We start from the raw sequence: 27,120 nt of genomic DNA on the forward strand, positions 1-27,120 counted from the left end.
GCCATCTTCTACTGCTTTCCCAGGTCCCAACAGAGAGCTGGATAGGAAGTGGAACAGCCAGGACTTGAACTGGTGCCCATAAGGGATGCCAACACTGCAGGTGGTGGCTTTACCTGCTACATACGGTGCCGGTGAAATTGTGTTTTAACTCTACTTTCTACAAACTTTTTAGTATTAGATTGCTGTCTTTTTTTAAAAAAAAAAGACTTATTTATTTTTTTAGTATATAGCTTGCCTCCATTTTTTAAAAAATATTTTATTTATTTATTTGAGAGGTAGTGTTACAGACAGTGAGAAGGAGAGACAGAGAGAAAGGTCTTCCTTCCATTGGTTCACTCCCCAAATGGCTGCAATGGCCAGAGCTGTGCCAATCCAAAATCAGGAGCCAGGTGCTTCTTCCTGGTCTCCCATGGAGGTGCAGGGGCCCAAGGACTTGGGCCATCTTCTACTGCTTTCCCAGGCCATAGCAGAGAGCTGGTGCCCATGTGTGATGCTGGCACTGCAGGTGGAGGATTAACCTACTGTGCCAGTGCACTGTTCCCTATTATTTGAAAATCAGAGTTACAAAGAGAGAAGGAGAGGCAGAGAGTGAGGAAGAGAGAGGGAGAGAGATGTCTTTCCTCCACTGGTTCACTCCTCAATTGGCCACAAAGGCCGGAGCTGCACCTATCTGAATCCAGGTGCCAGGATCTTCCTCCAGGTTTTCCCGCATGGGTGCAGGGGCCCATAGACTTGGGGTATCTTGTACTGCTTTGCCAGGCCACAGCAGAGAGCTGGATTGGAAGTGGAGCAGTTGGGACTCGAACTGGCACCCATATGGGGTGCTGGCAACACAAGCAGTGGCCTTTTCTGCTATACCACATTGGTGGCCCCCAAGAGTTCATTTTTTCCAAATGCTTTGTCATTGTCATAACAATGTCTTCTGCACTTAACCTCAGCTATCTATATTTATAATATCATTTTCTCTGCCCTGGATTATTGCTTCAGATTGGTGTCACTGATATTTTTTTTTACCTCCCTCATAGGAATAATTTATACAAAATAAGAATTGCCCTTCCTGTCAGATTTGACTCCCTTCCTGTTTTGCTATGGCCTATACTTCTTGTTGACTAATTGTTGCAGTTTTTAAATAAGATGTTTTGTGGTTCTCAGTGGTCACATTTGACTTATGGTCTACCTTAAAGAAGGTATCTCTTCATATATAAGATAACTTTATAGTGGTGTAATTTCAGTTATTTTTTCCAGCTTCTTTATTATGCTCATAATATATTTTATTCCTACACATTATAAACCACTCTATACATCTTTATTGTCTTCTTTAAATGGTCAGTGACTTTGAAGTTTTTGAAAATATGAGTGAAAATATTTGTACTCTTGTGTTTACCAATTCCAATAATGTTTTTTGACTGTAGATTTTTGGAAATGTAGTCATGGTAATCTTTGCTGTAATTGTTATATTTTCTTTTGCTATGTGAAATTAGGATATCCTCACCATTATGTTTATTATGATATCAAGTGCTTCCTCACATCTCTAATGTGGCTCTCATGTTCAGTGATGCCACAAATATTAAAAGATTCAGAAAAGTCTTCACACTCATATTCTAGTTTATTACTCTAACAGAGTCGACTAACAAGTCAAGGAGCGTGCTGCATAGGGCAAAGTCTATGATTCATCCAGCTTGAGATTCCAGCTGAATTTGTCAAATATATTAGGTGAAGTATTATTATGTTTTTCATTTGTGATTCTTAATATTTATCACAATTTATCCATCTTTTCAACATTTAAAGACAGTTTTTTGGAGAGCACATGATAAATATAATGCTTTGCCCATTTTCCCATTTGAATTCCAATTCTTTCCTTATTTTTTCACATGAAAGTTAATAATTCTTATTGTTAGAAAGGTAAAAGCTTTATGTGTTTGACTTGTACTTTGTTTCCTTAGTTTGTATAAAAGCGAGTTTTGATATTTATATAGTGAAATTTCTCAACTCTGCCTATGCAGCTTCTAGATATTGAATTTCAACTAGAATGGACTTTCCTAACCCAAGATTATTAATTATGCATTTCACATAATTCTCAAGTTGTTATGCACTTGATGTGAACTATGCATTCACTTGTAACTTTATTTTGTTTGTTTTCAACACAGTTTTTTCAAAAGTCCATAGAGTCCCTCTCCCATGGACCTGTAATGAAGTCTACCTATGAAGGTGAACTGCTTTAACTGATGCTGTTTCTCAGTGTCTCAGAACAATAGGGACAATGAGTTAGGGTATAGTTAGGTGACAAGTTACTTCCAGCCTCTGCAGGACTTCCACATTCAAGATGGGTATCAAATCATCTATGTTCCTCAGCTGCTTGAATGACCTTTACTAGCAGTACTCATCCTTGTGACTGGAGAATAATGAAGGCATTGAACCAAGTAAAGCTCTTCTAGGAAGTGATGCAACTCATTTCTACTGATGAGAATCCTCTGGGAGAGGATATGTGATTCTCCCACAAGTAACAATATGGAAGATGAGTGAGCAGGGATCACCATATACCAGAATTCCTCTTCCCCTACGTGAATCTTAACTTTACCCCATACCTGGAGAGAAAATCCTAATGTTTCATCTATTTTCGATTTTTTTAACTTTTATTTAATGAATATAAATTTCCAAAGTACGATTTATGGATTACAATGGCTTCCCCCCCATACCGTCCCTCCCACCCACAACCCTCCCCTTTCCCACTCCCTCTCCCCTTCCATTCACATCAAGATTCATTTTCGATTATCTTAATATACAGAAGATCAGCTTAGTATACATTAAGTAAGGATTTCAACAGTTTGCTCCCACACAGAAACATAAAGTGAAAAACAATAGATGATTTTTTTAAATGATGATGAAATCAGATCAGACCTATTGTCATGTTTAATCCCAGTGAGAGTCAAGTTGGGAGTTGATAATTTCTTTTTCTTTTTTTTTTACAGAAGATCAGTTTAGTATGCATTAAGTAAAGATTTCAACAGTTTGCACCCCCATAGAAACACAAAGTGAAATATATTGTTTGAGTACTCGTTATAGCATTAAATCTCAATGCACAGCACATTAAGGACAGAGATCCTACATGAGGAGTAAGTGCACAGTGACTCCTGTTGTTGACTTTACAAATTGACACTCCTGTCTATGGCATCAGTAATCTCCCTATGCTCCAGTCATGAGTTTCCAAGGCTATGGAAGCCCCTTGAGTTCTCCGACTCTTATCTTGTTTAGACAAGGTCATAGTCAAAGTGGAGGTTCTCTCTTCCCTTCAGAGAAAGGCACCTCCTTCTTTGAAGACCTGTTCTTTCCACTGGGATCTCACTCACAGAGATCTTTTGCCAGAGTGTCTTGGCTTTCCATGCCTGAAATACTCTCATGGGCTTTTCAGCCAGATCCGAGTGCCTTTAGGGCTGATTCTGAGGCCAGAGTGCTATTTAGGACATCTGCCATTCTATGAGTCTGCTGAGTATCTCACTTCCCATGTTGGATCACTCTCCCCTTTATTTATTCTATCGGTTAGTGTTAGCAGGTACTAGACATGTTTATGTGCTCCCTTTGACTCTTAGTCCTTTCATTATGATCAATTGTGAACTGAAATTGATCACTTGGACTAGTGAGATGGCATTGGTACATGCCACCTTGATGGGATTAAATTGGAATCCCCTGGTATGTTTCTGACTCTACCATTTGGGGCAAATCAGCTTGAGCATGTCCCAAATTAAACATTCGATTTTGAACTCAAAGTCCAAGATCTGTGAATGAAATCAGAAACTTGTATCCTGTCTGGAAGAGGCTTCTCTTGATCCTCAGACCTGAGCCATGGAGTACTGTTTCATCTATTTCATGGCAATATGAGGGCACAAGGGGAATGGCCTGTGCCCTGTACATGAGACACACTCTCTTACTAAGGGTCTGTTTAACAAGAAAAATATTTTTGAAAATCATTCTCAATGTCTAACTGGATAATCATGGATACTTCCATTGTTAAATTAATATGATGCAGTATGCTAGGTACTTCTCAAGATTTACTTGTACAATAGTTTTTGAAACCTATGTATTCATTAATAGATTTTTACTATTAAGATTTTTCCATGTTTCTGGAAGAAACATTAAAAAAATGCTTGTTTTCCCATTACTCTTTTATTTTCTTTTTCCTCTAAAATGATTGTCATATTTTCCTCACATTCTATATTCCTTCCTGGTCCAGTTTCTCTGTTTTTGCTTCTGTTTGAGCATTTCATTCACTGTGATGACTTCAGACATTCATGTGAATCTGCAGGTCCTCAAATCATTATCTGCAGTTGCAATCTGTTTCCTGAGCTCTAAATCACATATCCAGTTGCAATTTGAATATCTCCAGATATTTGACTTCAGAAACTTCAGATGTGAGGTGTCCAAAGCAGTCTCATTTCTTTGTGTCATATATTGTTGTTTTTTTTTGATAGGTATAGTTAGACAGTGAGAGAGACAGAGAAAGGTCTTCCTTCCATTGGTTCACCCCCCAAATGGCCGCCACGACTGGTGCGCTACCCCAATCCAAAGCCAGGAGCCAGGTGCTTCCTCCTGGTCTCCCATGAGAGTGCAGGGCCCAAGCACTTGGGCCATGCTCCACTGCCCTTCCAGGCCACAGCAGAGAGCTGGACTGGAAAAGGAGAAACTGGGATAGAATCTGGTGCCCTGACCAGGACTGGAACCCGGGGTGCTGGTGCCACAGGCGGAGGATTAGCCTAGTGAGCCATGGTGCCATCCATATATTGTTTTCTTTCCTGCCAGTTTCAGCTTGCAATGCCAGTGTCTATCCAGCCTTCATACACACAGCAAGGAATTAAACTACAGTGTTCACCCTATGCACAACAAATTATAGTGAATTCTGTTCATGTTTTGCTCTTTTTTTTTTTTCAAGTTTTATTTCATTTGAAGGGAAAAGTTAATGGGGAGGGGTCTTCCATCCATTTATTCACTCCCCAAATGGCCTCAATGGCCAGGGCTAGGCCAGACCAAATTCAGGAGCCAGGAGCTTCATCTAGGTCTTGCACATGGGTACAGAGGCCCAAGGACTTAGGCCATTTTATGTTGCATTCTCAGGCATATTACCAGGGAGCTGGATTGGAAGTGGAGCAGCTGAGACTTGAACTGGTGCCAATATGGGATGTGACATTGCAGGCAATGGCTTAACCCATTGTACCACAATGCTGGCACCTCTTTTTGTTGTTGTTGTTGTTTTCTTATGTACCTTGAGTTTCCTTTTCTGTCTTTTTATTGCTCTGTGTTGTGACGGTAAGTGACCAAGTCGCACTCTATATTTCCCTTGTAATTACCATGTTGTTTTTCCTCACTTATCTCTCTGGAGATGACATTTAAAATGAAAATCTTTTCAAGTTTCTACCACATTTTATTGGTCCTACATTGTTTACAACCTGTGTTTTAGAAAGTGAGCAATCACTGTCATGTTAAAATAACAGTCATTTTGATTGTTGGAAGAAATATTAGGATGCTTATGAACATCGTTCATAAGTAGTCTTAATTTTTTTTAAATTTTTTTTGAGGGTTAGAGTTACAGACAGTGAGAGGGAGAAAGAGAGAAAGGTCTTCCTTCTGTTGGTTCACTCTCCAGATGGCCACAACAGCCAGAACTGTGCCGATATGAAGCCAGGAGCCAAGTCTCCCATGCAGGTGCAGTGGCCCAAGCACTTGGACCATCTTCTACTGCTTTCCCAGGCCATAGCAGAAAACTGGATTGGAAGAGGGGCAGCTGGGACTAGAACCAGTGCCCACATGGCATGCTGGTGCTGCAGGTGGAGGATTAACCAACTGCGCCACGGAGTCAGCCCCTCATAAGCAGTCTTACAAAAATAGCAAGCATATAAAATTTTTATTATTGGAATTACATGAAGTTTATAAGTAAAATATCACTTAATTATCAGTCCCTTCAACAAATCAATGCCTTTATGTCTCCTCACATCCTAGGAAAACTGACCTAGGTGTGATGCATTTTGTAGCCCTATCACCTGGCCTATGTTCCACCACCTATGTAGTTCATATTCATGTAAACAAATTCTTCCACAAGATCTAAGCATTTTTTGTGTTTCCGTGAACTGAAACCTGATAATATAGCAAAATCTGTTTTTTAAAAATTCTTTGTTCTGATTAATATTGAACATGTTTTGTAGCTGATCCAATGTATTAATTCAGGCATGTCTTATACTTACATCTACAGATTACAATGTGAGCTCCTTTCAGAATCATTAGGAGAAAGATCAGTTCCAGAATAACAAGGGAAACTTTTATATTGGTTTTGGAATTATAAAATTACTATAGAAGCAAAATATTTTCATTGTGATTTGGCATTTTGTTGCCATACAGATTACAAAGTAAGTTGTATCTTAAATAAGAGGCATATAAGATATACACAGAAGGATGCACTCCTGGTCTTTGTGTTTTGTGACAGAAATGACATGTGGAGCAAAACTGTGCTATTACAGGTGTTGTCATTTGAAGACCTGGTTGTGTACTTCACTCAGGAGGAGTGGCAGGACCTGGACGATGCTCAGAGGACCTTGTGCAGGGATGTGATGCTAGAAACCTACAGCAACCTGCTTTCTTTGGGTGAGAGGCATTCCTCTCTCATGCCCAAATGGAACACTTGATTCCCCTGTGGCAAATAAATCAATGCTTTATAATGTTAAATTGTGGGTAAGCATAGAATTTGAGGTCAAGAAGAATGAGGAAAGGATTCAAATGTACACAGCTCCTGGTACCAAGCTGTTGTCTTTCAAAAATCTAACTTCATGATTTCATGACATTGAGTCTTATTTCCCATTAACAGGGCACTGCATTAGGAAACCTGAGGTGATCTCCAAGTTGGAGCAAGGAGCAGAGCCATGGATGGTGGCAAAACCCTTAAATCAGAGCCTGTCAGGTCAGTCAGTGCACATTGGGCAGGGAGGCTGGGACAGAAAGAGCTCAACAGATGTTGACTGTGTAGAGCACTTCTCACTAATTTATCAAGTGCAGGCATTCTGCAGTCTGCAAGGAAGGCTTCCATATGTACATTCACCTACCTGTTGTTTTGCTCTTGGTGAATCTTTTGTTAGAATTACCAACTGTTCAATTTCTGGTTGTAATAAGACTATTTTTTTTTGTTAGATACATCCCCTATATTCTAACTAGTCCTTCTCTCTGATTTTACAGCCTGTTTTTCTCTAGACATTTATACATGTATTTATTAATTGCTTCAATACTTATTAATCGGGCCACACACAGGCACTGATTTCTTACTAGTTGGAGAGATTGAGTTCCTACTTCTGTTTTTGGCCTGGAACAGGCCTTGCTGTTGTACAAATTTGAGGACTGAACCAGTGAATGAGAGTTCTCTCATAGTCTCTGTCTTTTCTCTCCCTTTCTCTGTCTTTGACTCTCAAATAAATTATAGGCCTTTGCAAGCATTTGAAAAGTGAATAAGTGAAGAGGTTCTGTTTTTTGTGTATCATTCCTTGGAGTTAAATGAATAAATTATTAAGGAAATAAATAAATACATACATAAATAAAATTAGATATCCGGGGCAATTCTGTGTATTGTGACATCAGAAATGATAAGAGGATCTGTAATAGGAATATAGACATGGATAGTAATACATTCACCAAGAAAATTTAAAAATTCTGATTAAAAAAGTCAAGTGAATCCATGAATTCATATTCAATGGCTCACATTTGCTTGGGATAGGAGTTTGTACTTAGATAATTCCTTCTATTCCTTCTTTTCCTTTATTAAGAATAGATGTATTTTATTTTTTTAGAAGATAGACATCTTCCATCTGTTGGGTCAGTCCTTAAGTGACTACTATGGCCAGAACTGTGACAGGCTGAAGCCAGGAGCCCTGAAGTCCATCTGGATTTCCCATAGGGATGGCATGTCCCAAGTATTTGGTCATCCTCTGCTGCTTTAGCTCATACATTAGCAGGGAAGTAGATCAGAAGTGGAGCAGCTGGGACTCAAAATAGCATTCAAGTATGGGATGCCAGTATTGCAGGAAGCAGCTTAACCTGCTACTTCTCCTTCTTTTATAATTGTTACATTATAAAGAGATTAAAAAATGTGTAGGGGACTTTGTTTTCTGTGAACATTGAGCCTTAAACTAGTATGGGAAGCAGAACAAGATGGTGTATTGGGACTTTTCTGAGCCTTTTGTGGAACTGAAAATGTAAAGATACTAGATTTTCTTAGGAATATGGAGAAAGCTATCAAAATACAGTGCATATAAAAGATTGGGAGGGGTCTGGGATTGTGACACAGTGAGTTAAGGTGCTGTCTGCAATGACAGCTTTTCATATGGGAACCATTTGAGTCCTGTTTGCCCCAATTCCAATCCAGCTCCAAGCTAATATGACCAGGGAAGCAGCAAATGTGTCCTTGCATATATGTCTTAGACCCAGTTGGAGTTCTAGGCTCCTGGTGTTAGCCTGGCCCAGCCATGGGCAGTGCAGCCATTTGGAGAGTGAAGCAGTAGAAGAAAGATCTTTCTCTTTGTCTCTCTCTCACTCTCTATAACTCTACCTTTAAAATAAATTAATTTTGATAAAAAATTTAAAGGTGATTTTTGCTTAAGAAAACCCCAGAGGTAATCAACTGAACATTCAACAACCACAGGTACAGGATCTGTTTTTTTTTTTTTTTTTAAGATTTACTTATTTATTTGAAAGTCAGACTTACACAGAGAAGAGAGGCAGAGAGAGAGAGAGGTCTTTGATCTTATAGTTCACTCCCCAATTGGCTACAATGGCCAGAGCTGTGCTGATCTGAAGCCAGGAGCCAGGAGCTTCTTCTGGGTCTCCCACGCAGGTGCAGGGGCCCAAGGACTTGAGCCATCTTCTACTTCTTTCCCAGGCCATAGCAGAGAGCTGGATAGGAGGTGGAGCAGCCGGGACTTGAACCAGCACCTATATAGGATGCCGGTGCTTCAGGCCAAGACATTAACCCACTGTGCCACAGCGCCAGCCCCAACACATCATTCTTTTAAGAAACAATGAATAAAAGGGTGGGGAAAACAGAAAGTTGCTAAAGCACTCTAGCAAGACAGTGGATAAGTATTTTTAGCAAGTGTTTCTCCACTTTTAAAAATGTTTATTTAAGGGCTGGCACTGTGGCCTAGCGAGTAAAGCCTCCACCTGTGGTGCTGACATTCCATATGGGCAACTAGTTCGAGTTCCAGCTGTTCCACTTCCAATACAGCTATGTACTAACATGCCTGGAGTTGTGGTCCTTGTGAGATGCAAGCAGGAGAGAAACTTGATGCTAATGTGCTAATGTGGGAACTCTGTTGAATGCTGTGAGCCTATTAGCAGTAGAGGATGGCCCAAGTCCTTGGTCCCCTGCACCTACATGGGAGACCTGGAAGAAGCTCCCAGCTGCTCATTCATCTGGCCCAGTGCCAGCTGTAGTGGCCATTTGGTGGAGTGAACCAGTGGATGGAAGATCTCTCTGTCTTTCTAACTCTACCTTTCAAATAAATAAATAAATCTTTTTAAAATGCTTATTTAGTTATAAAAATGCTTATTTACTTCTACATGAAAGGCAGCGTGTTAGTGACTGAGGGACAAATAGAATGGGGAAACATCTTCTATTCATTGGTGCATTGCTCAAATGCCTTCAGTAGTTAGAAGTAGGCCATCAGGAAATCAAACACATTTGAAAAACTCCATCTGGGTCTTTCAAATGTGTGGCAGGATCTAAAGCACTTCAATCATCATCTGTTGCCTCCCAGGATGCATTAGCAGGAATTTGTACTTTAAACACAGCATCCAGGACTCATCCTGGCATTATTATGGGATGCAAGCACCTGAAGAAATGGTTTGACTCACTGCATGACATCATCCATCCTCTCTCCTCCACTTAAAAGCATTTAAGGTAATGTATGATTATTGGGAAAGCTTGTTTTATTACACTGGTGTATTATGGAGTAAAACACATAATATAAATGAATATGTTATACTGGCATGTTAAAATGCTATACCACTAGGATGGCAAGAAACTTCATTGCCTTTACATGAACATTCTAAAAGAGGTACTTAGATGTTTTCATGGATATGATTATCTTTTTCTCATTTCAGTTGCCCACAGAAGGGATGACCAGTTTGGAACCAACCAGAAAAGTCAACAAATAAATTTGAGGCAAGTTGTAATCACAAACAACAACTTATCAACTCACAAGAGAGTTGAATTAAAAACAACACTGAATTTAAGCTCAGGCCATTTTTGAAACCTGATTATACAAAAGGGGAATTGTTAAGAAAAGAAAGCTGAGGCATATCATTTATTTTAGAATGTGCTTTTCCCTAGGAGTACTGGTGAGATGCAAGAAGGAGAGAAACTTGATGACCTTAATGTGTCTGGGAACTCCATTGAATGCTGGGAGGCTGTTAGTTAGCCTCCCGAGATTCAGACTTTCCAGCAGGTGTTTGAACACTGTGGAAAAGGCAAAGGCTTCAGCAAGAAAAGAATATTCTTTACATGTGAACAGCTTCATATGGGATACACCTGCGATAAGTCAACTGTCATTGTAGAAAATACAACTGAAAACATAAAGAAAACTTTCCAGGAAAAATCCTACTCCAATAAACCTTGGAAAATGCACACAGGAAAGAAACTTTGTGACTCTTTTGAATATGAGGAAACTTTACAAATTAGATCTTCCAACAAATCAGAGAACATATACTGGAAAAGTACCCTATGTTTGCAACCCCCATGGGAAATCTCCCAGCTGTAAACCCTGCCTCACTACCCACCACAGAACTTGCAGAGGAAATTCCTATGGGTGCAGTGAATGCAGAGAAACCGTTTACCTGAAGTCAGATATTAGAAATCAAAGAATTCACACAGGAGAGAAACATTATGACTGCAATGCATGTGGAAAAGCCTTTTCCCAGAAGTCAAATCTCGTTATCCATCAGAGAATCCACACAGGGAAGAAACTTTATGAATGTAATCCATGTGGAGAAGATTTTTGTCAAAAGGCACACCTCATTGCACATCAGAATATTCACACGAATGAGAAATCTTATAAATGTGAAACATGTGGAAAAGTCTTTCACTGGAAGTCAAGCCTCATTAGACATTGGATAATTCACACAGGGAATAAGCCTTATGAATGTAATGAATGTGGAAAAACCTTTGGCCAAAAATCACACCTCACTAAACACCAGTTGATTCACAAAGGGGAGAAATCTTATGAATGTGGTACATGTGGAAAACCCTTTAGTCAGAACTCACAACTCATTACACATCAGAGAGTTCACTCAGGGGAGAAACCTTATCACTGTGATGAATTAAAAAAAAAAAACATTTTCACAGAATTCAAATCTCAAAATCCATAAAAGAATTCACACATGAGAGAAAACTTAATAATGCAATAAACATGAGAAAGACCTTTTACTATAAATTATACCACAGAAGAATTCACAAAAAGGAAAACAATAGAATGATTGAAAATTCCTTTTGCTAGAAGTCAATCTTACACACACATTAAAGAACACACACGTGAGGAAACATGTGAATGTAGGACAACTTTATATATCATAAGCCAGGTCACTTTCTATCCAGGGACTTTAGAAAGAGAAAAAACCCTATGAAGCCATGAAATTGGACAAACCTTTTATTGAAGGAGATGAGGGCTAAGGTGGTGGCCTAGTGCACCCTGAAGGAGAGTGCTGCCATCAACCAGATGCTGGGGAGGAAGTGGCACAACCTGTCGCGGGAAGAACAGGCCAGGTACTAGGAGCTGGCCCAGAAGGAGCGGCACTTCACTCCCAGTTCTGCCCGACCTGGTCGGCTGGGACAACTACGGTAAGAAAAAGAAGAGGAAGTGAGAGAAGCCACTGTCACAGACACAGACACAGTCACAGCAGCACATCCAAGAGGCAGAGGGTGCCCTGGCCTCCAAGACAAAGAAGCCACATGTCCAGTACCTGCCCCCCGAGAGGCCATGTGACAGCCCTGCCTCCTCCCACGGCAGCATGTTGGACTCCCCTGCAACCCTCTCCACAGCCTTGGCCTCACCAGCTGCCCCTGCTGCCACCCACTCCAAGCAAGACCAGCCCCTCTCCCTCACCACCAAGCCAGAGACCTGGGCCCAGCTGGCTCTGCACTCGGCTGCTGTCCTGGCAGCCAAGGCTAGGGCCACATCCTCCAGCCAGATGGGCAGCCAGCCTCCCCTCCCATCCCAGCCCTCCCGCTGGGGTCCGTGCCCACAGCTCTCCTGACCTCTCTCCCCTCTTTCCCAGCCATGCTGCATGCCCATCACATGCTCCCCGTGCTCCAGGCCCAGCCTTTTTCCTTGGTCACCAAGTCTGCCCACTAAGCTGCTCCCCGACCTATGCAGGCTGCCATTTGACTCATCGAGTAGTAATGATTCAGAAGAAAAAAAAAAAAAAACAAAAAAAAAAGGAAAACTTTATTGGTCAATATTTGACCACTCTGGACTGTTGCATAAAGTGACTGATAACAAAACCACTTTGCATTTTGTAGATGTAACCAGTAGCTGATCTTAAGGCCTTTTTAAGAAACAAAACAACACGACAACAAAAAAATCTTTACGAGAACAGAAAAGTAGTGTGTTATTCTTCCCGTGCATGCTGTGGTGGATGGACCTGGGCAGAAGACACCTCTCTACCTCTTTCTCTTCCCTGCTGCCCTCTCTTTTCTCATCCACCCCACCTGTCTTGGCTCCCTCTACTTCATCTGCATGTTTGCCGTTGCTGTGATTTCTAGCCTGGTACCTCTTCTTCTGGATCCATTCCTGGACCTCTCCTGTTTCCTGGCCCAAGCTCTTACCATGGGCACAGTACGGGGGGCCTTCCCCTGTGTCCTCCCTGTCCCCTTCCCAGTGTGAGGCCATCACCTTGTGAGAAGACATCTCGGGCTGATTGGTTTCCACCAGCATCCCTGCTCCCTCGGTGGGCCCCAACCCACCAGCCCCCAGCTGTGGGTGGGGAAGGAGGTCCTCTGAACTGGTCCCCCCACCACAATTAAAGGGACTCAAGGTGCCTGCCACTTCCTCTGTGAAGAGTTCTGTGTCCTCCCCCTTGCCCCTGACCTGTTGGGATCTGCCCCTCATGGTCCCAGCACAGCAGACAGGCCCTGGCAGCAGGGCCTGGTTCCTGCCTCCTGGGTCAGTGGTAGCACAATCTGCCAAAGCTCTAAGGACCCTCCTCCCTGTCCCCCTCCCCTCACATGCTTCTTCTATGTCTATTTTGTTTTGATTTTATGTTTTTTGGAGCAATTTAAGCTCCCAATTGATTATTTTCACAAAATAAAATCGCAGTTGCAAGACCTTAAAAAAAAAAAAAAACAGTATTGAGACATCTTAGAAATCTGGAAATAGAATTTCTGTATGACACAACAATCCTACTACTGGGTAAAAACTCAATATCTGAACTCATTGTATCAAAGAGATACCTGCTCCACCATGTTTATAGCAGAACTGATCACAGTAGTCAAAATGTGTACCTCATAAAATGAATGGATAAATAAAATGTAGTATATATACATGATGAAATATTACTCAACTATAAAAAAGAATGAAATACTGTCATTTGTAGCAAAATGGGTGCTGCAAATGGAGCACATCATGTTGATTGAAATAAGCTAAAATTAAAATAATTCAGTCTGAACACAGAATGTTAATTACTAGAGTATGAACTCGGTGAAAGGAATAATGTGAATTTTTAAAAAAGATTTATTTTATTTATTTTGAAAGAGTTACAACGAGAGGTAGAGACAGAAAGAGAGGTCTTCCATCTGCTGGTTCACTCCCCAGATGGCCATAATGGCTGAAGCTGCGCTGATCCCAAGTCAGGAGCCAGGAGCTTCCTCTAGGTCTCCAACACAGATGCAGGGGCCCAAGGACTTGGGCCATCTTCTGCTGCTTTCCCAGGCCATAGCAGAGAGCTGGATGGGAAGTGGAGCAGCTGGGACTCGAACCAGTGCCCATATGGGATACTGGTGCTTCAGGCCAGGGCTTTAACCCTCTGTGCCACAGCACTGGCCTCAGATAATGTGAATTTGGATTATAAACTTCAGGAATAGTTGTTTGATTCATTAATTGTGACAAATATAATAATATGAGAAATTAATAAGAGAGATGGGCTCAGTGGTACATGGAAACTTGTAATAGTGTCTCACAGTGTTTGTTTGCAAGTTTAAAATAAATAATAAAAATTTGAAAATAATATAAAACTAAAAAGGGAAAAGAAAATAAATTTTTGTCAGGAAGCATAAATCAAGGAATTAGCACACCACTCACCTGAATAATGATTGAGAGAATGTGCCAGAATCTAGAACTCCTCTACTGAAACTTTGGAACCAAAGGTAAATTCTCACAGCGTTTGAGAATACACAAAACATACATTTTGAAAGGGGTGAATTATAAGACAGACCCCAGATTTTTCTGAAAATATATATGCAGGATTGTTTCCAGTACAAGTTATAGAATTTTGAGGGAGACAATTATGCTACCAAAAATAAATTATAAATGAGATGGTCAGAGGTTCACCTGTATTGGCTCAGACTAGGATAGTAAAGAAATACACAGGTGATTTTATATCATGAAATACATAACCAATAAGTGAAAGGATACACATTTTATGAAATAGAATATATTTCATTGCTGTGAGACAAGATGCCTAATCTGGTAGGAGTAATAATATACTGACAAGCAGGTATAAAAGCACCTTCTAAAAAATGATTATTAAAATTCTTTAAAATGGAAAATAAAAATAGAATTTTCAAAGGAAAAGAAAATTATAATTACATTTTATAGGAATAATCATAAGTGAAAGATGACAGTATCTTAAACTACTCCATTAAGCATTTCAAAAATCACAGGAAATTTTAGAGTCCAATAGAAATCCAGAAAAGAAATATTACCTAGAAAGAATTAGCTAGCAGCCATAAGAGGACTCTGAAAAATAGCACATGAAAATGGTCAGGACAACTTACACAGTTTTGAGATAACTGGGAACCTCAAAATGACTAAGCCAACCATAATGTTCACAGGATTTCAATGCTAGGACTAATTTACACTAGAGTATTAGATGTATGTACAGGTGATAGTTATAATTCTGAAGGGAAAAAACCCCAAAAGTAAAGAAATGCATGTAATGAAATAAAATTTATTGCAATTAGTACAAGAAGAAATGGGTAATTTGCCAGGGTTAATACTATAGTGATAAGAGATAATGAAAACTACTGAACCATTAAGAACATATTGAGAAATTTTCCAGAAAATAGTTTAAAAGATCATATCACTTACCAAAATACTGTAAGAAATAGTGCCAGTAAGCCGGCGCCGCGGCTCACTAGGCTAATCCTCCGCCTAGCGGCGCCGGCACACCAGATTCTAGTCCCGGTCGGGGCGCCGGATTCTGTCCTGGTTGCCCCTCTTCCAGGCCAGCCCTCTGCTGTGGCCAGGGAGTGCAGTGGAGGATGGCCCAGGTGCTTGGGCCCTGCACCCCATGGGAGACCAGGAAAAGCACCTGGCTCCTGGCTCCTGCCATCGGATCAGCGCGGTGCGCCGGCCACAGCGCGCCGGCCGTGGCGGCCATTGGAAGGTGAACCAACAGCAAAGGAAGACCTTTCTCTCTGTCTCTCTCTCTCACTGTCCTCTCTGCCTGTCAAAAAAAAAAAAAAAAAAAAGAAATAGTGCCAGTAGATAGAAGTACTACATTGAGAATTTTCATATTAAAAAACGAATTTGGGGCCAGCTCTGTGGCGTAGCTGGTAAAGCCGCCACCTCCAGTGAGTCCCAGCTGCTCCATTTCTGATCCAGCTCTCTGCTATAGCCTGGGAAAGCAGTGGAGGATGGCCCAAGTCCTTGGGCCCCTGCACCTGCATGGGAGACCCGGAAGAAGCTCCTGCTCCTGGCTTTGGATCAGTGCAGCTCCTGCCAATTCAGCCAATTGGGGAGTAAACCAGAAGATGGAAGACACCTCTCTCTCTCTCTCTCTCTCTCTCTCTGTAACTCTGACTTTCAAATAAATAAATAAAAAAAATTTAAGGTCCCATTAAAATGCAGATAATGCAGGACAGGCATTGTGGTGCAGCACATTAAGTTTTAGTTTGTGATGCCAGAATTTCATATTGGAGTCCTGGTTAGAGTCCCAGCTTTCCTGCAGATGATCCAGCTTTCTATTTTTTTTTTTTTTGACAGGCAGAGTAGATAGAGAGAGAGAGAGACAGAGAGAAAGGTCTTCCTTTTTGCCATTGGTTCACCCTCCAATGGCCACCACGGCTGGCGCACTATGGCCGGTGCACCACGCTGATCCAATGGCAGGAGCCAGGTGCTTATCCTGGTCTCCCATGGGGTGCAGGGCCCAAGCACTTGGGCCATCCTCCACTGCACTCCCGGGCCACAGCAGAGAGCTGGCCTGGAAGAGGGGCAACCGGGACAGAATCTGGCACCCCGACCGGGACTAGAACCCGATGTGCCAGTGCCACAAGGCGGAGGATTAGCCTAGTGAGCTGCGGCGCCAGCCCCCAGCTTTCTATTAATGTGCCTGAAAGCAGCAGAAGATGGCACAAGTACATGGGCCTCTATCACATATGTGGGAGACCTGGGTGGCACTGCCAGCTCCTGGTTTCCACCTGGCTCAAATATGGCTGTCACATGCATTTAGGGGAATAAACCAGTGGATGGAAAAATTTCCCCCTCCCTCTCCCCCGCCCTTGCTCCATTATTCAAATATATAAATCTTTAAAACAGTCCAGGTTATGCAAAAAATCTGACATGGAAGGAGAAATAATCACCCCTTTCTATGATGGCTCTGTGAAACTATATACATAAATATTTCCAGGGACAATTTACAAAAGTTCGACAATCTTAGGCTGGCACCATGGCTCACTAGGCTAATCCTCTGCCTGCGGCACCGACACCCCAGGTTCTAGTCCGAGTTGGGGTGCTGCATTCTGTCCCGGTTGCTCCTCTTCCAGTCCAGCTCTCTGCTGTGGCCCAGGAAGGCAGTGGAGGATGGCCCAAGTTCTTGGGCCCTGCACCCACATGGGAGACCAGGAAGAAGCACCTGGATCCTGGCTTCAGATCAGTGCAGTGTGCTGGCCGTAGCAAAGGCAAAAAAAGAAAGAAAATTAGAAATACTATTCAATAAAATACATTTTTAATTTCTTTAGATAAAATGAATAAGTTGACAGGAGCAATAACAGTGGTAGGAACAATAATAAGGAAAGTTGCTGAGTGATACAGCACCTGGTTTTTCTTAGGGTGCACAGTAGAGGAAGCTGGAATCAGAGGCAGAACCAGTACTAAAACCCAGCCACCCCCATATGAAATGCCACCAGTAGCATCCTAACCCTGCCAAATTCCTGCTCCAAGAAGCTGGTTTATTATTGGAACCAAGCATGACTGGAGACTAAAATTAGGTAATGAATTAGTTCTTTTTCCATATCTGAACTCTGCCTGTCCTGGCTTGTCTACAGTTTTTAGGATGTTTTCTCCATGATCTTAGAAAAATGGCTGCCAGTAGCCATCAACCCATATCTCCCCTTCCTTGGTAAAATGATAGGAATGAACTAGTCTTCCCTTGAAACACTCAGGGAGAGGTCCTGAGGAGGACTGATTGGTCCAGTTTGGGCCACAAAGCCATCCTTGTTTCAATAACTGTTACCAGGATGGCATTCTCCAAATAGTTCACCTTGTGTCACATGACCAATTTTGTGTAAGGTAAGGATGGAGGGGAGAACTGATTGTTCTCCACCCAAACCATCTGAAGTAGGTTTTCTGCCAGAAAACTGAGTTATTTTAATATAAAAGAGAAGAGGTATAGGCCAGCCCACAACAGGAGCTGCCCATTATAACAAGGAGCTGTCCCCAGTATACCCCCTTTACCATGCATCACTTGGGGCTGGCAAGTGACTTCCGTGATGCCTATCCAAAGAAAGTATAAAAGAAATTATTGAAATGATAGGTGCTGATTGGCAAATGGCCAACCAGTCTTCCAAAATTTGACACAGAACACATCTGGGAGATATTTGGAATAGAAAACACTGTGATCAATGATCTATGCCACCTCAGAAAATAGCTCTTTAAAAATACAGATACATCACATGGGCAGGGGGAGATTTTTCATACTGGCTTTATGGTGATCTTCAGGGGCACCCTCAGTTACTGTGTTCCTGTATCTCAATCTTCTCCAGGAAGTTATTGCTCCATTTCCATGCTCATCAGCCTGAATTCAATTATGTGTCTCCCAGGCCTCGAGCTGAGTGGCCATCTAGCAAAGTAACCAATTATGTTGGTGACTGTGGCCCCTTGATGATTTCCTCAGTTCTGTTTCTAATGGACATTCAAAATACATTTCTTATTTTACTACACCTTTAAATTTTATTCCTCTGTTGTAGAATTATAAATGTGTTTCATATAACCTCAACAATAATGCATATAAGCATGTATAAATGTAAAACTTGTATTTTCACCATTGAACTATACTTGATATATGAATGAAAATTATATTATCCAGCCACTGCTCATACTATTACATATCTAAATATGCAAAAGAAACCCATACAGAATGCATTTTTCAAAATTGGATTACTATGGACCATATTTTAATGTGAGATAAAATTTCTTCCTGAATCCCCCCCATAAGGAAAGTTGCTATAAAAAGAAAATACAAGTCCACAGAAGAAAGGAAAATATGCAAAAATGTTCCAGGGAAATTAAATCAAAGATCTTAAAATGTACCACAATTATCTTAAGGGAAAGGTATCTTTATCTGGAATTATTTCATTAGAACTTTTAAAAATCAAAGATAGGGGCCAGTGTTTTGGCATAGTAGGTTAAGCCTCCACCTGCAGTGCTGGCATCCCATTTGGGTACTGGTTCATGTCCTGGCTGCTCCTCTTCTGATCCATGTGGGAGACCAGGAAGTTACTCCTGGTTCCTGGCTTCGGTTTGGCTCAGCTCTGGCCATCATTTTGTGGCCATCTGGAGAGTAAACCAGCGGATGGATGGAAGACCTTTGTCTCTCCCTCTCTTTGTCTGTAACTCTGCCTCTCAAATAAATAAGTCTTTAAAAATATCAAAGATAAATTTAGGATTCCATAAAATCCAGAAATGGTAAAAATATTATTACCTACAGATGAAAAGTTATCAAATGGGTCTATGATATGTCTAAAATATGTTTAAATGATGGTTGCCCATAAAAAGTACAGTATTCTGATTGAGTTGGTGACCTCATAACAAAAAGCCAACCAAGATAACCATGGGCTTCCAGTGCTAGGATTGACTTACACTAGGATTTTGGTAGCTATTAACTCCAATTTAAAAAGGAAATGGAAATTAAATTGTCATTGTTATAAAATAAATATAGGCTAATCACTGTGAAATATGAGTAATTTTGTAGGAGCAATATAGAGTGACCAATAGATATAAGTGAAAATTTTATCATTAAATTACCTTTAAAAAGAATATAAACTAAATTTTTTCATAAAATATAAATCAAAGTCCAAATACCACTAATTATAAAGGAAAATGCCAGTAACTGGAATTAATCTAAGGACATTTTCAAAAATCAAAGGTTAAAAACATAGCTCTGGAAAAATTCAGATTTGCCAATAAATATGATACCTGGAAAAGGAGAATGATCAAATTTGCCTGAGAAGTCTCTGAAAAACTGTGTACATGAAAATTGCCAGAACAACTTACAGAATTTTGTGTCAGTTGAAAACTTCTTAAAGAAAAAAACGCAAGCAAGGTGACCTCAAGTTCATAGTGATTAGAATGGCTTTAAATCAGACACCAGAGGCTGTGGCATGGTGTATAAAGACACTGTCTGTGACACTGGCATCCTATATATGTGATGGATCAAGACCAGGATGCTCTGCTTCTGATCCAGCTACCTGCTAATGGGCCTGGGATAGCAGTAGAGGATGGCCCAAGTTCTTAGGCCTCTGCACCCATGTGAGAGAACCAGAAGCTCCTGGCACCTGGCTTCATACTGACTCAGCTCTAGATGCTGAAGCCATTTGGGAAGTGAACCAATGGATGGAAGGTCTCTCTCTCTCTCTCTCTCTGTTTCTCTCTCTCTCTCCTTCTCTATCTCTATAACTCTGACTTTCAAATTAAATAAGTAAATCTTTAAAAAATAAATAGGATACAAAATATACACACAGTTGATAGTTAGAAGCTCAAACACACACACACCTACACACGAAATAAAAAGGGAATCAAGGGGTTATGAAGTAAAATGTACTGTGATCAGCATTAGTAATAATGAATTATTTTATAGAAGCAATAGTGGAATGACAAGCATTTATGAGGGAAATTGCTGGAAAATGATAATGATTATATTAACAAGGAAAAATAAATAAAACATATTTAAGGAAATATAAATCAAACAAAGGTCATACTGCTAATCAGAGAAATCTCCAAAAAAGCCATTTTTTAAATCTACTCTATGGAAAACTTCATGTATTAATGGGGAGTTTAAAGTTCGACAAAGTATAAAAAAGGAAAAACATTACCTGGAAAAAGTGACTATAATGCAGGTCTAAAATTCATCCTAACAATTCATTTCAGAAAAGTCCTTCAATGTCAATCCATCTTTTCAGTGTCAGTACCTTGGAGCAGAGACTGGGAAGCCATATCCTGGTGAACGACTTCTTTTAGCAGAGAGCTCCTCTGAGCCATGGCTACCTACTTCTCATTTCACAGAAACTAAAGGAAAATTAATTTTGTCATGGTTGTGCATGCTGTCTCCTGCTCTGAAGATGCTCGGCTATGTTAGTTTGTTAAAACTGCCCCAGTGAAGTACCACAGCCTGGGTAATTTCAACAACAGAAATTGATTTTCTCACAATTTTGGAGAATACAAGTGCAAGATCAAGGTGTCAGTAGGGTTGATTTCTTAAGAGTCTTCATTCTTGTTTCGTGGCTGGCTGTTTTCTCCCTCTGTCTCATTCACAGGTTTTTCATCAGTCTCTGTGTCTTGTAAGGATACCAGTCAAAACAAAATAAAATGACCATTTTACATTAATCATCTTTTCAAAGAACCTATCTCCAATGTGACTTACATTATGAGATACAGGGGCTTAGAGTTTTACATACATATTGGGGAGAACACCATTCAGCCCATAACTCTGCCCATGGAGAATAACCCTACTTTGGCATTTTTCTACTCCAGTGTCTCTGCCAGGTCTAGTTCTTACTTCATACATTATTCTTCCCATTCAACAATAGTCCTTTTTCTCAATGATTTTTCACCCCTAAATTATGGGATTATTTCAGCGATTAGCCTGCAACCCAGGCAATAAAATACAAAGCAATATGGTTATCGCTGGTAGGACAAAGCCTCTACTCTTTTAATTGGTACATAAAAAATGTCAGTTCGCCATATCAGAGTGTCAGTTTGAGTCCTGGTTTTGCTCCACAGATCTAGCTTGCTGCTAACGCATCCGCGGGACAGCAGATGATGACTCAGGATCTCAGTGAGATCCCACCTGCTGGCTTCAGCTTGTCAGAACCCTGGATATGCCAGGCATTTGGGAAATGAACCAGCAGATGTAAGACCTTTCTCTTTTTCCCTCTTTCTCTTTCTCTCTCTTTCAAGTAGATGAAAATAAAAATATACTTCTAAAAATTGCAAGTATTTGTGGAGTGTCATATGGTGTTTCAATATATGCACACCTTCTACAACATTCAAATCAGGAGAAAGGTATTTATATCAAACATTTAGAATTTTTAATCATGAAAATATTCAAAATTATATTTGTTCTACTTTTTTGACAGGCAGAGTTAGACAGAGAAAGAGAGAGAAAGGTCTTCCTTCTGTTGGTTCATCCCCTAATGGCTGCTATGGCCGGTACGCTGCACCAATCTGAAGCCAGGAGCCAGGTGCTTCCTCCCGGTCTCCCATGCGGGTGCAGGGCTCAAGCACTTGGGCCAACCTCCACTGCCTTCCCAGGCCACAGCAGAGAGCTGGACTGGAAGAGGAGCAACCAGGACAGAATCAGGCACCCCAAGGTACCCACGGGCGGGTCAGGGGCTGACCTTGCGGGGCGCCGAGTCCCGCCCCCCGTCCTAGCCCGCCTCTGTTTCCTCCTGAGCAACCCCGAGCGTCTACACCAGAGTTCTGGGTCCCATCCGGGCGCGGCCAGGCTCTGGGGCCCCTCCCCCAGCCTGGCCCCGGAGACCTGGGGAGCAAAGCCCCCGCAGCCACGCGGGCAGCGGGACTCACCTGGGTCGGGCCGTGACCCGCCCGGGGCCTGGCAGTTTCTGGGCGCAGCCAGGCCTTCCCCCGCCACGCAGCAGTCCAGGGGCGGGGCCGGGGCGGGCAGATGTGCGGCTCCCCCGGAGACCCCCGGAGGGCGCCCTGGCCTTGCCCCCCGCACGCCCGCGCGGAGTCCTGGGCGCGCGGGGGCGGCGCGGGCGGGGGCCCATTTTCTATAATTAAGTATAAGATATAAAATTCTATGGTACTTAACAGAATTATTATTACAGATATAAAATTAATTGTTGGCAATTAAAATAATAAAAATAATAAAAATAATAAAATAATAAAAATAATAAAATAATAAAAATATTAGAAGATGTAAATATTAGAAAATTAATTGCCAACAATTAATTTTATAATATTTACATCTTCTAATATTTTCAAATTTCCTATAGTGAAAATGTCTTAGTTATATTATCAAGAAAAAAAACATTATAATACTTTTTAAATTTTTTTATTTAGTAAATATAAATTTCCAAAGTACAGTTAATGAATTACAATGGCCTCCCCCCCCATAATTTCCCTCCCACTCACACCCCTCCCATCTCCCGCTCCCTCTCCCATTCCATTTTGTCGCTCCCCATCTTCGTGGAGGAACGACACAGGACCCTGCGCTGTTCTTTTGTCTGCTCGGCCCTCCCCGGGTTTGCTGCTGGTTCTTCCTGGGTTGGCTACCGTCCCTTCCACCTCCGTGGAAGGGCGGTTCCCCCTGCCACATTCCCCACTTCTGGGGGGGGGGGCGGCACACCGCCAGCTGGCTCTCTCGGGGGCTGCACAGGTGTTCCTCAGGTGTTCCCGTTAGATGTTCCTGGTGCATGTTGTCTCTCTCCTCTTTTATAGTCCTCTTCCACCAATCCCAACTCTGCTACCCACACGCCGAGTACACTGCTCTCCTCCAATCAGGAGCAGGTCCTACAGTTTATTGGTTGAACTGGAGGCAGCTGTGTAGAAGCTGTTTCTCCCTTCTCAGCACCATATTGTGGGAAAGCAGCTGCATAGAATAAGTCTTAATTCCAGTAACAGTATAGTCCGAGTTGCTCCCCACACATTCACATCAAGATTCATTTTCAATTCTCTTTATATACAGAGATCGATTTAGTATATATTAAGTAAAGCTTTCATCAGTTTGCACCCACACAGAAACACAAAGTGTAATATACTGTTTCAGTACTAGCTATCACATTACTTCACATTGGACAACACACTAAGGACAGATCCCACATGAGAAGTAAGTACATAGTGACTCCTGTTGTTGACTTAACAATTTGACACTATTGTTTATGGCGTCAGTAATCTCCCTAGGCTCTAGTCATGAGTTGCCAAGGCTATGGAAGCCTTTTGAGTTCGCTGACTTCAATCTTATTCCAACAGGGTCATAGTCAAAGTGGAAGTTCTCTCCTCCCTTCAGAGAAAGGTACCTCCTTCTTTGATGGCCCCATTCTTTCCACTGGGATCTCACTCACAGAGATCTTTCATTTAGGTCTTCTTTTTTTTTTTTTCCAGGTGTCTTGGTTTTCCATGCCTAAAATACTCTCAAGGGCTCTTCAGCCAGATCCAAGTGCCTTAATGGCTGATTCTGAGGCCAGAGTGCTGTTTAGGACATCTGCCATTCTATGGGTCTGCTGTGTATCCCACTTCCCATGATGGATCGTTCTCTCCCTTTTTGATTCTATCAGTTAGTATTAGCAGACACTAGTCTTGTTTGTGTGATCCCTTTGACTCTTAGACCTATCAGTGTGATCAATTGTGAATTGAAATTGATTACTTGGACTAGTGAGATGGCATTGGTACATGCCACCTTGATGGGATTGTATTGGGATCCCCTGGCATGATTCTAACTCCACCATTTGGGGCAAGTCAGATTGAGCATATCCGAAATTGTACATCTCCTCCCTCTCTTATTCCCACTGCTATATTTAACAGGGGTCACTTTTCAGTTAAAATTTAAACACCTAAGAATATTTGTGTGTTAATTGCAGAGTTCAACCAATAGTAGTAGAATAAAACAAAGAAAAAATACTAAAATGGATAAAGTATTACATTGTACATCAACAGTCAGGATAAGAGCTGATCAAGTCACTGTTTCTCATAGTGTCCATTTCACTTCAACAGGTTTCCCCTTTGGTGCTCAGTTAGTTGTCACTGATCAGGGAGAACATTATAATACTTTTAATAAAATAGATCCCAATATAATGATTACCTGAGTAAGGGAAGGAGACCATTTTAACAACAAATCTGGTAATTAAATTAAATATAGTGTTTTTAGGTAGCTGTACCATCAGAATGCATAGAAAATGCCTAAAAAATTAGTAAGGCATAAGAGTAGAGAAATACTTAGTGTTTTTTTCTGAAATAAATTAATATTTTTAAAGATTTATTTATCTATTTGAAAGTCAGAGTTACACAGAGAGAGGAGATGCAGAGAGAGAGAGAGGGAGAGGTCTTCCAGCTGATGGTTCACTCCCCAAATGGCCGCAATGGCAGGAGCTGGGCGGATCTGAAGTCAGGAGCCACGAGCTTCTTCCAGGTCTCCCACGTGGGTGCAGGAGCCCAAGGATTTGGGCCATCTTCTACTGCCTTCCCAGGCCATAGCAGAGAGCTGGATCTGAAGTGGAGCAGCTGGATCTCAAACCAGCATCCATATTGGATGCCTGGTGCTTCAGGCCATGGCGTTAACCCACTGTGCCACAGCACCGGCCCCTTAATATTCATTTTGACAGCTGGTTCCTCAAGTATTTTGAACTTTACTAGTCAGTTGTTCAGCGTAGCTCTTATTTAAAATGAAAGTTTATATAAACTTAAAATAAAAAAAAGAAAACCTACTCTAAATCATCACTTCCAGGGCTGGCATTCCAGTATACAGGGTTAAGCTTCTGCCTGAAATGCTGGCATCTAATATGAGCGCTGTTCAAGTTCTGGCTGCTTTGCTTCTGATCCAGCTCCCTGTTAATGAACCTAGGAAAGCAGTGGAAGGTGGTCTATGTACTTGGGTACCTGCCAAGCACATGGGAGATGTGGGAGGACTTCTCGGCTGCTGACTTCAGCTTGAATCAGACACAGGTGTTTAAACCATTTGTCAAGTGCACTAGCAGATGGAAGATTCACTCTGTGTCTTTCCCTCTCTATATATAACTCTGCCTTTCAGATAAACAAATAAATATTTTAAAAAATCATCACTTACTGTTTATTTTACTGCTATCTATCTTGAGATTATGCCTATTGTATTAGCATGGTGTAAATAGTAAATAATGGTGCACAACTGAGCATCTCTTCCCAGTGCCATGTTCATTTATAAAAAATCGGTAGCCTGAAATAGGACAGAGGAAAACTATTTATATCACAGATACTGAAACAAATGCTAAAATTATGACTATTGCTTTGTTGATTGTTTAAACTGAAGCAGGGAACTGGTGAAGAAGTAGAGCACCTAGAATTCAGACTAGCACTCAATACAGAATATGGGCATCACATGTGGCTAAACCTGCTGCATCACCATGCTCTTTTTCTTGGAAAAAAATGGTGAACTAGGGGCTGGTGCTGTGGTGCAGTGGATTAAAGCCCTGGCCTGAACTAAAAAGGAACTTAAAGAACATATCTTTATTAAAAAAAAAGGTACAAATATTTTAAGCAAAATGTTAATATAGAGCAAAATATGAAATCACAAGAGATCATAAAAAAGCAAGATAGAGTCAAAGATGCCAAGGTGTTTAACAGTTCAAAATAAATCATGTAAATAATTCATGTGGAAGAGAAACACAAAAACATCACATGGTAACTGCAATTAAAAGATGAAAAGTTTTGAATAAAATTAAGCATCTAATCACAAAAATAAACTGTGAGTAAAGCAGTAAAAATAGTTATTACTTATTATAACTAAGATGGGCTGCAATGCACCTATAATATAAAGCATAATTGTCATAGAACACTGAAAGCTATTTCCCTCGGAACACAGCTGTACAAGCCGCTCTCCTTTTATTTTCTGTCTTCAACAATGTCCTAGATGTGCAGCTAGGAAATTTAAAAAACAGAAAACTTTATGCATAAGGATATGCTTTTAAGCAGCAAAACCATCAATAAATGTTAATTAACACTATTATATATGGAGATAATCCCATAAAATTCAAAACAAATAAAAACTGACCAGAGAATTATGCAGGATTACTGTGTATAAGATCAATATATAAACCCAATGTGTTATGACATGCCAGTAAGAATGAAACAGACAACAATATTAAATTACAGAATACAGAACTGCAAGTGAATATCTGTAATAGAAACACGAAAAAGAGAGGTCAATCTATGTAATGTATTTTTTAGTATCTTAAAATAGTCCTGGAGTCAATTTTTTTTTTAAAGTCAAATGACCTTAAAAAAGAGCCAAGAATATAAATAATATAAAGACCCTGATAAAGACCCAGAATACCAGAAAGATTCAGCATTCTGTTACACATGAGACCATTATTGAAAGTCCAAGGGTCACAAGATTTTGATAGGGTCCTGGAAAAAGGAGGGAGGGACAGTGCTCTGATGTCATGATCATCAGGGAGGTGAGAGCGGCCCCTGCTGTTGGGAGGATCAAGCTGCAAAGATGAGGCAGTTTCAGACCTGAGACCAAGCAGAGTTCCTCTCTGCCCCCACCTGCCACAACCCCAAGCTACGGCCCTCATGCTAGGAGCGTTTGGATTGGCTGTGTGTTCTCTGATGTTATGCATGCTCATTGTTAGGGCAGACTTTAAAATCAGGTGTTCAAAGGCAACACTGCTGAACCACACAGCATCTTCTTTTCTGGCATTCCAATGTTAGGCTGTGGGGCTCCATGGGATGC

The 27,120-nt window shown here is 41.1% G+C and overlaps 1 pseudogene; it reads right to left on the bottom strand.

The window, feature by feature from the left end:
* LOC149121373 (transcription factor 7-like 1 pseudogene) overlaps window positions 1-27,120 on the bottom strand; it is a 65,290-nt pseudogene that overhangs the window by 30,761 nt on the left and 7,409 nt on the right.

Source organism: Oryctolagus cuniculus, chromosome 17, assembly GCF_051225735.1.
Source record: "Oryctolagus cuniculus isolate XC-2025 breed Fujian yellow rabbit chromosome 17, ASM5122573v1, whole genome shotgun sequence".
Classification (NCBI taxonomy): domain Eukaryota; kingdom Metazoa; phylum Chordata; class Mammalia; order Lagomorpha; family Leporidae; genus Oryctolagus; species Oryctolagus cuniculus.